We start from the raw sequence: 14,590 nt of genomic DNA on the forward strand, positions 1-14,590 counted from the left end.
TTCAAACAAAATGATAAATGGCCTACTTGAAATGCTTTACAGTTAACACAAAGTATTTCTCTTTTTTTTTTTGACCACTATATTGCATTTTAATGTCAGAATTTTAAATTCTATATAATACATTTACAAAATAAAATAGATTTAAAATTCAGAAAAAAATAATCAATTTCAGTAGATCTTTCGCTATAAGTTAAAATTTTATCCAGTTATTACCAACCCCCTTTTGTTGTTTTCAATTTTTCTCTATTCCTATTTACCACCCCCCCCCCCCTCCCTTGTGGTACCACTTTTCTCCAGGAAATCAAGATCAAAATTCAATCTGCATGTACGAGGGTCAATCAAAAAATACGAAGACTTTTGTCATAGCTATGTTACTTAATGTCATATCATTACTAAATTTGGTAGACATAATTAAGCGGTAGTTTCAAACAATTTGCAAGAAAAAAAGTTAATAAATTCTTTTATTTCTAAGAATTATTTATAATCTAATCCTGCAAAAATGAGGTCAAGGCGCATGGTCAAAATTTGTGTTATGTCAACAATAAACCTTATAATGTTGAAAGTAATATCTCTATAATTTGGGCTTTAAACCAAATAATATTGAAACCTCAAATTAAGTATAGTCATGGCATTCTATGTTCCAAATAATGACGGGATATATTGTTTTGTCGAACAGATATTAGTAACTAAAGACAGATAGTCCTCTTTAGAATTGACTAAAAACATCGACGTCGCCGGACGTCACGGCGCAACGAGAAGTACAAACAAAATGGATTTTACTCAGGAAAAAGCCGATATAAGCTGTGAAAATGTTCAATGGTGCAAAAAAAAAGTCAACAATTATTTGCAAGTTTGTGTTTAACTGTAATAAATTTTGTGGGGGTGGTGATAATTGTATTTTTGAATATAAAACAGTCCGCAAGAGAGTCGAATATCTGTAAATATTTGGTCAAAAAATAAGTAACGTCAACCGACGTTCAGGGTTATCCTTACTGTAAACTAAGAGACACACGGTTAGAAAATGAAAACTTTGAAAAACTAACTTATGATTCTCGAACAAATGTGTGCAAATAAGATGTTTGGTGCTTCAGTGCCATTTTAAATTGTAAGGTTAAAGACACAAGAGACTAATCGTGATATAAAGATGGGGTATATCTATAAACTGTACGCGTTTAATCTTGACGTCATGTTTTGAACGTTACCGTGCGCCGTGGTGACAAAACATGTTGTTTTTAAAAAGGGATAACAACAATACCGTTTCATAAAATGGACTAAAACTTTGCATGTCAATAACATAAGTGTTGGTGCACAGATTAATTTGTTAAGTATGACTTTCACAAAAAAGATATGATAGACAGCCACACTGTCCTCGTATTTTTTGATTGACCCTCGTACACTGCTTTTACACAAGTTTCAGCTTTTTTTTTTTGGCTAAATGCTTTAATTTCCAAAAAAAATTTATAAAGATTTTTCTCTATACCTTCCCATGTAAAAATTTAACACCCTCCCCCTCCCCCACCATATCCGGAAATCATGATTTGAACAAACTTGAATCTACATTTCCTGAGAATGCTTCCACACAAATTTGAGCTTTTCTGGCCAAATTAAGAAAAAGATTTTTAAAAATACCAAAAAACATTCAATAATTCTAAATTAGCCCCCCTTTACAGAAAGTGAGGCCCTTCATTTAAACAAACTAAAATCCCCTTCACCCAGTCATCCTTTGTGTCAAGTTAGGTTAAAATTGGCCAAATGATTCCAGTGAAGAAGATGAAAATGTGAAAAGTTTACAAAGACAACACCAATGACAACAACAGAAAACGGACAAATCTTGATGAGAAAAGCTCAGGTGAGCTAAAAAGTAAATGATAACAACATCAGACATATTTTGATAAGAAAAGCGCACTTGATACTTTAGAAAAAAAAGTTTTAAATCTTGATATTCCCCGTCTTGATACATTGACATGATCAATGATTACTTTTACAATTATTAATCAAGATATCCTGTGGTTTGTGTTGGGATGGATTTTGATCCACCAAGTTGCTTGTTTACTATCCTCTAAGCCTAATGGCAAGTGAATAAAAAACAAACAAAAAGTTGGATAAATCACATCTCAAAGCAAATCATCTGGATTCAGAGATTAATTAACATGATGTCATATTATATTCAAACTTATTGAATCTGTTTCTGTTTGAATATCCATCTACATTTACTTGTGACATGTACTTCATATGTACCTACTGTCTTATGACTTTATGCTCACCTATACTTGTGTCACCCAAACCAGATGAAGCATGATCAGGCTTATCGGATCCACACTGACAGAGTAACGTCCCTTTGTACTGAGCAGACTGGTCATTCGTGTAATGGATCAGAGGGTGACAGCTTACAAACCAAATGCTCCGCTAGAACAACCGTTCACCTGGTCATAGAGACATCTACTCTTTGAATTCTTCTCAAGGCATTATGGGAGTCTACAATATGTCAATGAACGTTACGCATCCATTCATTAAGGTCAGTAGCGGGTTTAACATTTTGCGCCTTCTGCGCAGGATATTGTGCATTACTGTCGTAAAACGCAAATGTAAAGTAAAATGTTCAAATATACAGGTTATCATGTAACGTTTTTATGTTAAAAAAATGACTTATCAAAAAATTATATTTAGTGAAAAGAATCGTTAGAATAATGTCAGAAGTATTTTAATCATCTTGCCGCTTCTTCCAAATCGATGTTATTGTCGTCGGAATCAACGTCTTACGATGACATCAGTTGATACTCTGACGTAACAATTGACAAAAATAAACGTCGTGCACTTTCTATTGCAGCGTCAATAATTAAAATCAAAACTATAATTTGCAAAATAAAAACATATACGCGATCCTTCTACGTTCTGTGAGAGTGGAAAGGTATTTTTCTTCTACTACAAAAAAATTGAATTTGATTCGTAAACATCTTTTTTTTTTTATACATTTCTATATGTAAAATGGCTGGCACGTGCGGCACGTTTATAGAAACAAACTATGAGGGCGGATAGCATAAAAACCATCCGGTCAATTTCGTTTTAATTTGGCAAAATTTTACTTATATATCCGTTAACCTTTCATCGCTGAAAATGAAAAAAAATTGTATGTTTGTATTTTTTTTAAATAGGCCTAAAAAAAAAAAGTGTTTGTTTCCGCTTTCCCGACTGACCCTAGCTTTTACCCCCCGACTCAAAAACTTTTTTTAAGGATTTTTGATGGAAAGTCGTTTATTTTCATTTTTATCCGATTTGGAAAAAAAATAACTCAAAATTTTGGTCACAAAAACGCTTGAAGCAGTTACTCTTCTCAAATCAGTGTAACTCAAACGTTTTGTTTCAAAATGGCTGTATGTTTCCATGTGTTGTAGATTTTAATAATGCTCTCATCGTTGGCAGAGGAAGTATCTGATATATAATATCAATTTTGTGTTTTCTTAAGACCACCTTTATAGTCAGGAATGATATTAAAAGTATTTCTCATTTTATACCATTCAGCAGTGTCAGTTTCTAACCGGCATGTATGGATACTGCAATATTAAAGGGAAAAAAAATATTTGAAAAAAAAAAAAATTTCCGACCGACCGACCCTACTTTTTTTCAGCATGAAAGCGGAAACAAACCATTTTTTTTGTTAGGCCATATGAAATTGAAAATGAAAACCCTCATTTTCCTATATAATCCTATATAGAATGTCGGTGATGAATCGGACATACAACCTAAATTTAAGCCCCCGCAAACAGATAAACTATCCGGTCAATTTACTTTATATTTTGCACATAGTTTTCTCATGAGTTGACATTTCACTGTAACAAATTTAAAGGAAATCGTATGTTTGAAACATTCTCCCCCGAGACTCCTTAATTCATATATAAAATACATGTATTATTAAAAAGGAAAAGATGGTACTTGTAGATGACGATTTTGCTTTAGCAGACCTCAAGCAAAGGCAGAGTGGATCTAAAGTAAACACAAATTTTATATTAAGAGTGGACCCCACAAAACCCTGACCAGACGCAAAGTGAACTCGAAGCTTTCGAGATCCGCTCTGCTGTTAGATAGAGTTAAGACAGTACTGTTGGTTATACATGTATGTATAGGGTGTCAGGACTGGGCTAAATATTAATACGAGAAAGAACAGTTTAATTACTTCCAAAATTAGTATTCAGAATTTACTTAAATTCCAGGATTTATAATTATTCTAAGTTCAAATAATTTTCTGGTTTTTTTTCAATCAATACTTCACTTAATACAAGTATTTTTAAAGAATTAAGTACCGGTAATGTAAGAAATCCTTCTTTGATCACTATGAGGTGATCAAATACAGTATGGGGTGATCAAATGCAATAAAGCTCAAATGGTTTAATTATAGATTTGATCACATCCCACCACATATAAATATATAACAAGTCGTAGGGAATTTTCATGTGTGGATCTAGAGGGGGTCATTGGGGGGGGGGGGGGGGGTCCCGACCTCCCATGGAAAATCTAAATTTATCAAATTTACATAGTAAAATTATTGCAAATATGCCTCGGCCCGACCCCCCACCATCACCACGGCAAACACAATTACCCTTCGGTCCCCCCCCCCCCCCCCCCCCGAAAAATTTTCTAGAACTTTGTATGATTTTTCATTACAAAAGAGATGAAAGTACCCTTATGATAATGTTGAAAAATTGTGCGAGGTATTCCAAGTGACTTCCTAATGGAGAAAAAATCATCTGATGTAAACATCCCTCCCCAAGTACAAGATGTCACTCAAAGGTAGGTGTATCTACATTAAACAGTGTCCCCTCCGTAAGAAATCTGTTTTCATTCCTGTGTATTCAAACCGATCTGATCATCACATTCCTACCCCTTGATAACTATGTATAGGCTCTTTTCCCTGGTAGGGGGTTAACTTGTAAGTTCCAGGCTGCAGGGTTGTCTCTAAAAATTGAAGTAGAAGGAGGAAATGAAAAAGTAGAAGGGGGGGTCTGGGGGTCTGCTTATAGCTAGATTGTGTTTGAAATGCAAAAATAGCCGGGTAATTAGGGCATTATAGGCGGGGGAATTCCCTGCCTCCCAGGTCTTGGAGACAACCCTGTCCAGGGTTTGGCATGGCACCACATGCAGGGTGGGAGAAATAATGACAAACCAGACCATAATTCGAACCCTGCCCCCCTAAAGCTATTGTCCAGTGCTCTATCAACACTGTCACTCATATACATCTCAAGTATTATTTAGCTTTTTAACTAATCTATAGCTGTACTGAGGGAAAGTTTGATAAAAAGATAAAACTGAAATCAGCAGTACAATGAATAAAAATGGTTTACCTTCACTTGCTCAACACAAAAGGTAGTCCCAGTATATATAAACTACAGTATTGGACCCTTTGCTGAGGTCTTTTAATGCACATATGACTTTATACCTTCATCCATCAAGAACTGCAGCATGTGCCTCACTATGACAACTTTTCAAAAAAGAAGCTTCGAAGGTCGATCACCTGGAGCATATTCGGATTCTGTAAAAAAGTGATTGAGTAAGTGAATAGCGTCTAAAAATAAGCTGCCAAATGGATAAATCTCGCTAGTTACGTGACAGGTCTCACACGGAGCTCGAGAAAAATTAACTTCTCATCATCCTGCGACTGCATTACATGACGTGATTTGTTGCACTCTTAATGAATTTCGTCTTTCAAAACATAAGGAAATGTATGTATTGTTGACTTTTTCTAAATATTTACATTAGGTAATGAATGTCTCAATTTTCTTTCTTAACTTTGGCCCTGGTTCATCAATTTCACCCATTTTGTTTTTCTGCTCACGAACGACAACTTGTTTCCGCTTACACTAAAACGACGAAAGTGTGCTTAAGAACAAGGATAGACTGACAAAACTGTTATCATTGTTATTTCCTATAATAAAATATATTTGAAAATATTCTAAAACAAGCGTAAATAAAATTAATACATATTTTTTATTCATCATTTGACTACAAATCTCCATGTAGCCTACATTTTTTTTTAAAGGCTAGCATCCTACTTCAATTACAATGAATCACAACTATAAAAATTATATATAAATTATATATATATTTATTTATAAAAATCAAAATCAAAATTAATTAAAAAGGGTAACTGAGAAAAATTTATTTTATCTTAAAATATCGTATTGACTGGGGTTGACCGGTGGTTGGATTTTTTCTCATGGAATGGGGCATGTAATCAGGCGGGGGGGGGGGGGGGGGTCAAAACACTCACCAGTGTTCACACTGAACAAAACTATATATAGGGCAGTTGATCACACTGTGAACTTCACAGTGTGATCAACTGCCCTATATATAGTTTTGTTTTTGTTTGTTTGTTTTTTTTTTAGTTTTGAGTTTATAACACTGTGACGGTTAAATTGCCAAGGTGGCATTTTTTTTTACCCGTCTACGATGCATGTGTCGAAAAATTCAAATATAAGTTATATGATCGATAGATCATTGCTAAAGAGTTTACATTCACTTTGTTATTAATGTATCTCACATACCTTTATTATTAAAATTAGATTACCTTTCCCAAAGAAAATAATTTTCCTATCGCTAAGATATTTTGAATTTTCTACCAGAAGAACAACAATTCCTGTAGGAATTTAAATTCCGATTGGATATGAACAAAACTACTAGAATGTTTTAAAATCCAATAGAAAATCTTAATTTCATATAGGGAAACTACCTGAGTGTCTCTTTTATTTCCTGTAGGAAATATTTTATTATTATATTTAGGTGCTATCATTACAGTGTCAAATTCACACATGCATTGTTATCATTATACACTTAGCCCGAAAACCTTGAAAAATGATTCTAATACTGATATACTAAATATATTACTTTTGTTATCAAGAATCTTTTACGAAACAAATTCTTTAGATGTTTCACAGTCGACCAAATCCTTTTATTAAATTTCTTTTCAAATCATCGTACAAGTAGGCTTAAGAGATAAACAGGCGTTTACTGTGTTATCTCTACACGTTAAGAGACACCATTGTATAATCTGCGTGGTTAGAAATTAAATCACTTGTGTGTACAAGATATCATGAATATCTTACATGTATATCAAAAGATAGCCAGGAAAAACTCCGATAATGTGTGTTATAACTGCAGTAGCAGCTTAATTGCCACGTAGGATGTGCAAACTTGAAAGTCAATGTTCAATTTGGTAAGTTTATATATCTACATGTATGCGTGTATATTTTTTTTCTCAAAAATAATCATTTTTTTAACCAGTCTTCGTTAAAAACCCATGTAATTACATGTATCTACCTCAGTGTGTATGATAAGCGGTTTAACAGATGCCATGCAGGAAATATACAGTACATGAGAAACATAAGTAGATACATATACATTAATAATGTGTTAAATACCCTCGACAAAATTTCCTCGTCTACCCAACGGTTAATAATTGTAGACGATAGCAGAGTGAAGTTTTCATTTCCCACCAGAGCTATGATGAGTTTTTAACTTCGATTTAATTTGCGTTTTTGAAATATTCAATGGGAAAATTTTCTTGTACATGTACACGTACCGGGCTTGTTAATTATTTTAACAAAATCGGTTGTCAAAAGAAGCCTTATATAAATAGATAGAAGAATTTTTTCAAAGCTAGTATACAGACTGACAGACGGAAGGCTTCACAGCTAGTGAGTTTAAATGTAAGTATTGTCAATGTAGGCCATTGATAACAAGTGGCGTCGGGGGTATTCAGGTTTAATAGGGCTGAAAATCACTCTATGGGAGTTCTTTATACATGTGTAATTGAGAGTCATTCAATATCAGTGAAGCCCACCTTCAATTGTTTGGCAAAAATACTATATAAAAAGGACGAAAATGAACAATAAGGTAAGAAACGTACATTGTCACATATTTCAGCGTTTCATATTTTGAGGATCTCCATAAATACGTTATATATAGACCGTTTGACTTGGTGATCCTATTTATTCCAAATGTTGTAAATGCACATGAATAATGTATTCATGGTATAAGTAAATATTGATTAATTTTAAATACTTGTATCACCTATATATGCTACTGCCGATTTACTGTCTGTCAAGGAATTCAAACCATAAAATGATTCAAAGTATACCCAGGACATGGCCATGTATATATACTTGGCTCCCCGGCGCAGTGTGTATTGATCTTAAATACATGTACAGACCTGTAGCTTCACTTTAATACTAGCTGGTGGTAGACAATGTTTCTATGGAGAGAAATTCATAAAGTCTAAAGTCTACTGCGCATTCATTAAATCAAGCTATGAATTTGAATCTACTAACATGTAAAGTAAAACGAGGTATATATTAGTCTTAATTGATATGGAAGATGATACATTTAACCTTATTGAAAGTTGAAAATTAGATTAGATTGCCTATATACTGTGGAATTTACACTATATAATCGCCGTGTGTGTGTATATATATATTTAGATTATCAACAGCAAACTTCACGATCAATAATTGTGCAATGTGATCTGGAAAAAAAAATAGGATACACAAATGCCGAAAAAAAAACCAATGAGTTACTTACAGACGATCCTAAATCAGGTAAGAACTTATATAAAAATGCCGTGATCAATCTAAGTACTGCTAACTATATTAATGCGCTAGATTTTGTTCATGTGGTTTAAAAATTCGAAATTTAGGAAATATTTAGAACATAGGATGCTTCAGTTTAAAATGCACTTGTCTAATTATGTCATTTTAAAAATTCCTCGTACACGCTAAAATCAGAATACACGTGTATATATACACATACAGGTTTATTAGTGTATAAATTATATAGGTTTCCAATGTTCTTTAAATTGATATCGATTGGTAAACAAAAATGTATAAGTGAGAAGGGGAGTTGTTACTTTTTGCATGGTTCTTAAGATGGCGTCATTTCAAAAGTTTCTTTGTGTGTGATTATATTTTTCCTATGATTTCTGTTTAAATTACCACAGTTAGGTCAGTTGCTAGTTAGGTCAAATTACTAGTAATACATGTTTTTTACGTGTTATTTTTCTTTCTCTTTTCAGTAAAGACATATGTGTACGCTTTTATCATAATGACTTTTGTTCTCATTCTATATACAATGACAAAGGAATTAACAGACGATGTCCATTCTTTGTCTAGATTGATCTTATAAAAGAAACCATTTATTTAAAAAAGTTTACCTTTAAAAATTGTTTAAAATTACAAGTAGATAACTGATATGTGCGCCTGCCTTTAAAGAAATGTTTTTTAAAGTCATTTTCTATCTGAATTTATAAACTACATGTATTTATAAATGCTTATGTATACAGAAAAAAAACCACACACACACAAATTAAAAAGCGAAAAAAGTAGAACATCTATGTTTGATAACGTCACGCCAGAAAACACCAGCTAGTGAGGTTGTTTTCCACAGCATCATTTGTTTGAATAAAACCATTAATGCTATTTAATATTACTTTGCAGTAAGAGAAATGTACAGCAGTAAGGGTACAAAAGCAAGGATAGATGTTGAGGAGGAAACGGTCTGTGAACATGGCTGAATTGAAAGGCCCTTAGAGGCAGGATAAAGGACTGGCCACAAAGGTGTACATGTAAGGCTACATATAAAGGATATATTTTTTTAACCAATGTATATTTCCCCGAGTTTTCTTTTATAATTAGTAAAACACTTTGCATGAGGAAAGAATGTGCCTTTTTGTAATAATTATAAAAAAATGTTTCCCTCGGGCGTTGCCCTCGGAAGTATGATTTTCCTGCCGGGGAAATAAATCACTGTATATCCCTCGCCATCATGGAATAAATGTGTATCATAGAGCTCTTCTTCTGAAAGAGATTGTATATTTATAGTCTAGAAATGGGCACGACGATCGGGTTCCTGCTAAAAGAGCATGGTCACGATTTTGGTCAAATTTTATTTTTCTAATGTTATTGTTTTCAATACTGTTATGCTGCAAATTTTGAATTTACTGGATGGGTGTAAATACAAAATTTACAACATGACAATAATTTATATAGTAATGCATTTCTAATGATCAACACAAATTTGAGAGTCATTCGTAGAGTTATAAGCAGACTACAGCATGTGCAGAGTTCACTTCTTTCTTTTTGTTTACATTGATAATAAAGATATATTGTTACAAGTTCTTTGTCTAGCTATTTTTTTTAATGCTAATGCGTTTTGAAAATGAATAAACAGTTCCTAGCATTTGTCATAATCATTAATATTATTAGGTCTATAAACCTGGAATTTTCTTACCACAATTGAAAATGTAAACAAAAGCATGCCCCGAACTTTGTTAACAAATTAACAAAGAATTGTGAGCTTTGTCATGCTAATAACTTGACGAATGACACTTACATTTTGAGTGAGAATTAGTAATGCCCTACTGAATCATGTGAACATGCACTGAATAAAAACGGAAAAATAAATTTTGACGTGACTATGCTCCTTTAAATCCCCGAATATAGGCTTGGGACTCGCTAGTTATCTTCTCTAGCCAAGTGTGTTTATAAACCCCCCGCCCCCCCCCCCCCCCCCCCACTCCCCGTGTGAAACATTTACGAAGCGAAGATACCCGCCATCCCTCAAACCCCTACACTTAACCGTTTTCAGAGAGAGAAAAAAATCCTTGACTCGAGTATTGGTCACAAAATTTCTTATCCTGCATAATAAAGTGAATGAAATGTTACATGTTGTATTATATTTCCAAAACTTATTTTAGTGGAGTTCTCATATGGAAACATGTAAATTCTTAACTACGTCACTGTCCTTTCTGATAAATTTTATCAAATCAAATTTGTATATTTGATTTGATAAAATGAAATATATCAGAAAGGACATCACCGCAAAAATGTACTTTCGGTTTAATTTGGCACAGGAAAGGTAAACAATAACATCGTTTATCGATGATTATCTATATTTTCACTTATAAATTAATAATAATTTTATAGATTTTCGTTGTTCCCTCTTTCTTAGGTATGCCCATACAATACCTCAATTCGAGAACTCCATACATTTAGTGCAACTTCAATGTAAACAAACTCGTTTGCTGGTCAGTGGTCATGTGTAAATGTACATGAAGTGTAATTGTGACATTAAAGATGTCAAGAGGAAGTTCTCAAAATTGTTTGTAATTTACAACCTGTACATAAAGTTGTGCAATTTTGGTAAAAATTTATAGTAGATGCCACTTGTACATGTAGATAGTCTTGTGCATGTATCTTTTTTGGCTGGTTCTCTGTTTCAGATATCAAACTTCACGTCTAGTAGACCTATCTATACGAAAAGAGACGAAGTTTGACATCGATATGTGTGGAAGGCGCCTAAAAGATTAATCGACCCCAATTACGATTGCCACGTCTGTAAAATTCTGTAGATAAACATACTTGATTTTTATATATCTTAAATGCTAAATCTTAACAACTCGGCCATTTCCGTGACCACAATTTTTTATCGCATTCGGAATAACTCGGTCGATTTGTTCGAAGTAGGCTACGCAATCGGCCGAGGTTTTCCGAATGATTTTAATAAGGGCGGACGTTTAGCTACTAGTCTGATATGCGCGAAATCTTTCGTAAGATAGAGACAGAGGACCAGTCTTGACGTTTACCGCATGTCCGTATGGCGGAAATGACCGAAGAATACGACTGAAAAGGCAGAACTAAATCGAAATACACAGTTTAAGCATATGCCCATGTATAAAATTTTAAAAATAACTATTTAGTTATAGTTCAAAAATTTTAGAAAAAAAATATGAATCACGTGCCGTATGAAACCGAAACCAATAAGTCATAAAATGACGGTACCGGGTCTTTTCGACCCATATTTCATTTAAATTAATGCTAAATATTAAATTTTGTTTGATCATTAAACGTGTCAAATATTTCAGTTTTACAAAGTGTATTAGACTAAGATTAGATTCTTGTAAAAGAAGTAAAAGAAACTTTTATTGAATAAATTATTCAGTCTTAAGCTTTTAGTTAAGGAGATTAAATAAGGCTTTGTTGACCTTTTTTTAATTTCATCGTTGTATTTTATGATTTTGAGAACATGAGACACAACTCATAGTTTAAATCTTAAAAATAAAAGTGCGTGTCAAATATCAAATAAAGAAAAAAAGAAAAAAACGGGCTGAACAATAATGCAATTTTACACTCCGATTGTATTGTTATACTGTTATACCTACTCAATGCATACAACTATATATAATTAATTGCAGCGTCACAAAAAAAAAAAAAACTCGTTGCGCTTATACATGTACAACCCCTTACATGTACATTACACCGTTGTGCGTATATAGTCACGCAAACAGACAAACGTAACTTCCCACAATACACTGTCGTCTTAACGCTTATTGAACTTGACGCATCTTGCCATCGACGTAAACAATTTAACCTTAATATGACGTTCGTGTGGTGTTCCGATGGGGCCACTTCGCCCTTCGCACTTTCGCCTTTAAGTCGAAGATGCGAGAGTGCGAAGTTGCAAAGGCGAAAGTGCGAGAGTGCGACGGCGAAGGAGCGAAAGTGCAAAGATGCGACAACGAAGAGCGAAGATGCGATGGCGAAAGTGCGAAGGTGAAGGAGCGATACTGCTATCGCTTCTTCGCCCTCACAACTTCGCACTCTCGCCTCCGCAACTGCGCACTTTCGCCGTCGCCTTTTTTGATAGCATTCAGAAAGTCTCGGTCGATTACATAGAATTTGACGCAGGCACTGTACTTGCCAATGTTTTCCGATTTAACCATGATATTATTGGTACCCATGCGCTAGGCCATTGTGCTTACATGTACTATTAATGATTATAAATATATACTTCGCACTCTCCCCTTCGCCTGCGCAAATCCATATTACAATGTATGTAATACGCGAGGCCAACATTAATGAAGAAAAAATCATTTCCAACTTCCAGTTAACTCGATTTTAACAGCAAGATAAATGTGCATGTAGCAATGTAGCTAAATTATGCGATCATTTCAGCCAGCAAATATTCTACACCACGAATAAAAACATCGAGACACCCAGCATAGATAGGTTTGCGTCAGCATTGTTGAAAAAATCAAATTTATTGGGGATTCTGCTAGAAAACCAGATATCGTTTAACCGGAATCACACAATATTACCATAGTACATGTATTCGGATTGCCCACCAACGTCAGAATCATACATGTTCGAAAAAAAAATATGAAATGAAACGATTTTTTTAATTAAATATGCTTATCCTTAAATGATTTGAATCATAGTAATGCTGTGTTTAATTTTCAGCTAAACCTGGACTTTTTGGAGAATGGTACTATCATCGTCTTGTACATTTTGGCCGGTGAGAAACCATCGTAGAAGAACGTCTCCGTCTTGTCTTCGCCTCCAAACAACGACTGTTCCCAACATATTACCGCATCATAGACCTGTCTCATGCACGTCTAAATCATATTAAGATCGGCTTTTTTGCCATATCATAACAGATGCATGGTCAGCGAGAGATAACTCAAACAAGTATGAAAATTAGTCGGTGAAAAGCTAAACAATTATATGGACAAATGCAGAAACTGCAGAATACGCATGTATCATACATGTATTACTATATATATTAGGAATGTATGCAATAATGATGTGATTGGTTTGAGGTGTACATGTAGTTCTTTGTATGAATTATACAAAAAAGTATAATAATGCATAAACTATTTACTAGCAATCTCTATGAAATTCAGATGCAAAGATTCATACTTATGAATGCTATCATAACTTATGCTTTTGATGTAAAATAATCATATATTTTCTGATTAAATATATGAATGCAATGTCAGGGTAGAAATTTTATTTCCTGCTGTATCAATTTTTGTTTAAATAGATGTTTCTTTAAAATGGGGAAGTTAAGTAACAAAACTTAAAATCCAGTCGAATCCATTACTTGTAGATTATAGTGGCAGATTTTGAAATTGTATTCTAGATTAACATGTACAGTCAAATGTAACGAAATATGAAGGGGTATTAGCAATTTATTTCAAATAAGCTAGATATATAAATATATATGATCGATTGCCTGATGAATAAACATATAATTAAATCATTTCAATACGATAAATGTCTTCTTCTTATTTTGTTTTTTATTTTTTAGATATTTATTCTTCTTATACATGTACTACAGAAATATTGAGAGCACGGAATCAATGGCGGCAAACTGCAAAGTAGTAGCTGTTAAAGTTCACATACATGTATCAATGGAAGCTATTTTATTGTAGTGTGATGATGAAAATAGCAAAAAATTTAATATGTACTTTAATTTTCATACTGTCTTTTAATGGATTATAGAAAAAAATAACACTAAGTAATGTATTAAAATTTATTTCAAAAAATAAATAATGACGCGGACTATGTATTTTCCCCTGCAACCCTCGCTTATATTCTACCTTCCTATCCGCACCTGGAACACCGCCGAAAGTATTAATTGATTATAATATAAACTTGCAGATTTTTACCTTTGTACATACATGTATGTATATTGATATGCCTAAGGATTATTTTGAAATCGGTATATTGCAAAATGTAGTAACAATGCAAAATACAATAAACTACAA

The 14,590-nt window shown here is 33.5% G+C and overlaps 2 long non-coding RNA genes across 6 annotated transcripts in view; one reads left to right on the plus strand and one right to left on the minus strand.

The window, feature by feature from the left end:
* LOC136271267 (uncharacterized) overlaps window positions 1-11,067 on the minus strand; it is a 144,404-nt gene extending 133,337 nt beyond the window's left edge. Inside the window, exons 1-3 of one of the 3 annotated variants that reach the window (XR_010709184.1) lie at window positions 11,010-11,024; window positions 5,747-5,852; window positions 5,432-5,524 (exon numbers count right to left, since the gene is read on the minus strand). This is a non-coding gene — a long non-coding RNA (uncharacterized lncRNA). Of the gene's footprint in view, window positions 1-5,431; window positions 5,525-5,611; window positions 5,853-11,009 lie in introns of all 3 variants that reach the window. The other 2 variants (XR_010709183.1, XR_010709185.1) reach the window with 2 other exon arrangements.
* On the plus strand, window positions 6,987-14,537 carry LOC136271268 (uncharacterized). 3 transcript variants are annotated; one of them, XR_010709189.1, is made up of 5 exons: window positions 6,987-7,204; window positions 8,469-8,585; window positions 9,480-9,607; window positions 13,281-13,508; window positions 14,131-14,537. It is a non-coding gene; the product is annotated as an uncharacterized lncRNA (long non-coding RNA). The 3 variants fall into 3 exon arrangements; XR_010709187.1 differs by lacking the exon at window positions 14,131-14,537 and having other exon boundaries at window positions 6,989-7,204; window positions 13,281-14,111; XR_010709188.1 differs by lacking the exons at window positions 6,987-7,204; window positions 14,131-14,537 and adding an exon at window positions 7,245-7,884 and having other exon boundaries at window positions 13,281-14,111.
* The last annotated feature ends 53 nt before the right edge of the window (window positions 14,538-14,590 follow it).

Source organism: Magallana gigas, chromosome 9, assembly GCF_963853765.1.
Source record: "Magallana gigas chromosome 9, xbMagGiga1.1, whole genome shotgun sequence".
Taxonomy (NCBI): domain Eukaryota; kingdom Metazoa; phylum Mollusca; class Bivalvia; order Ostreida; family Ostreidae; genus Magallana; species Magallana gigas.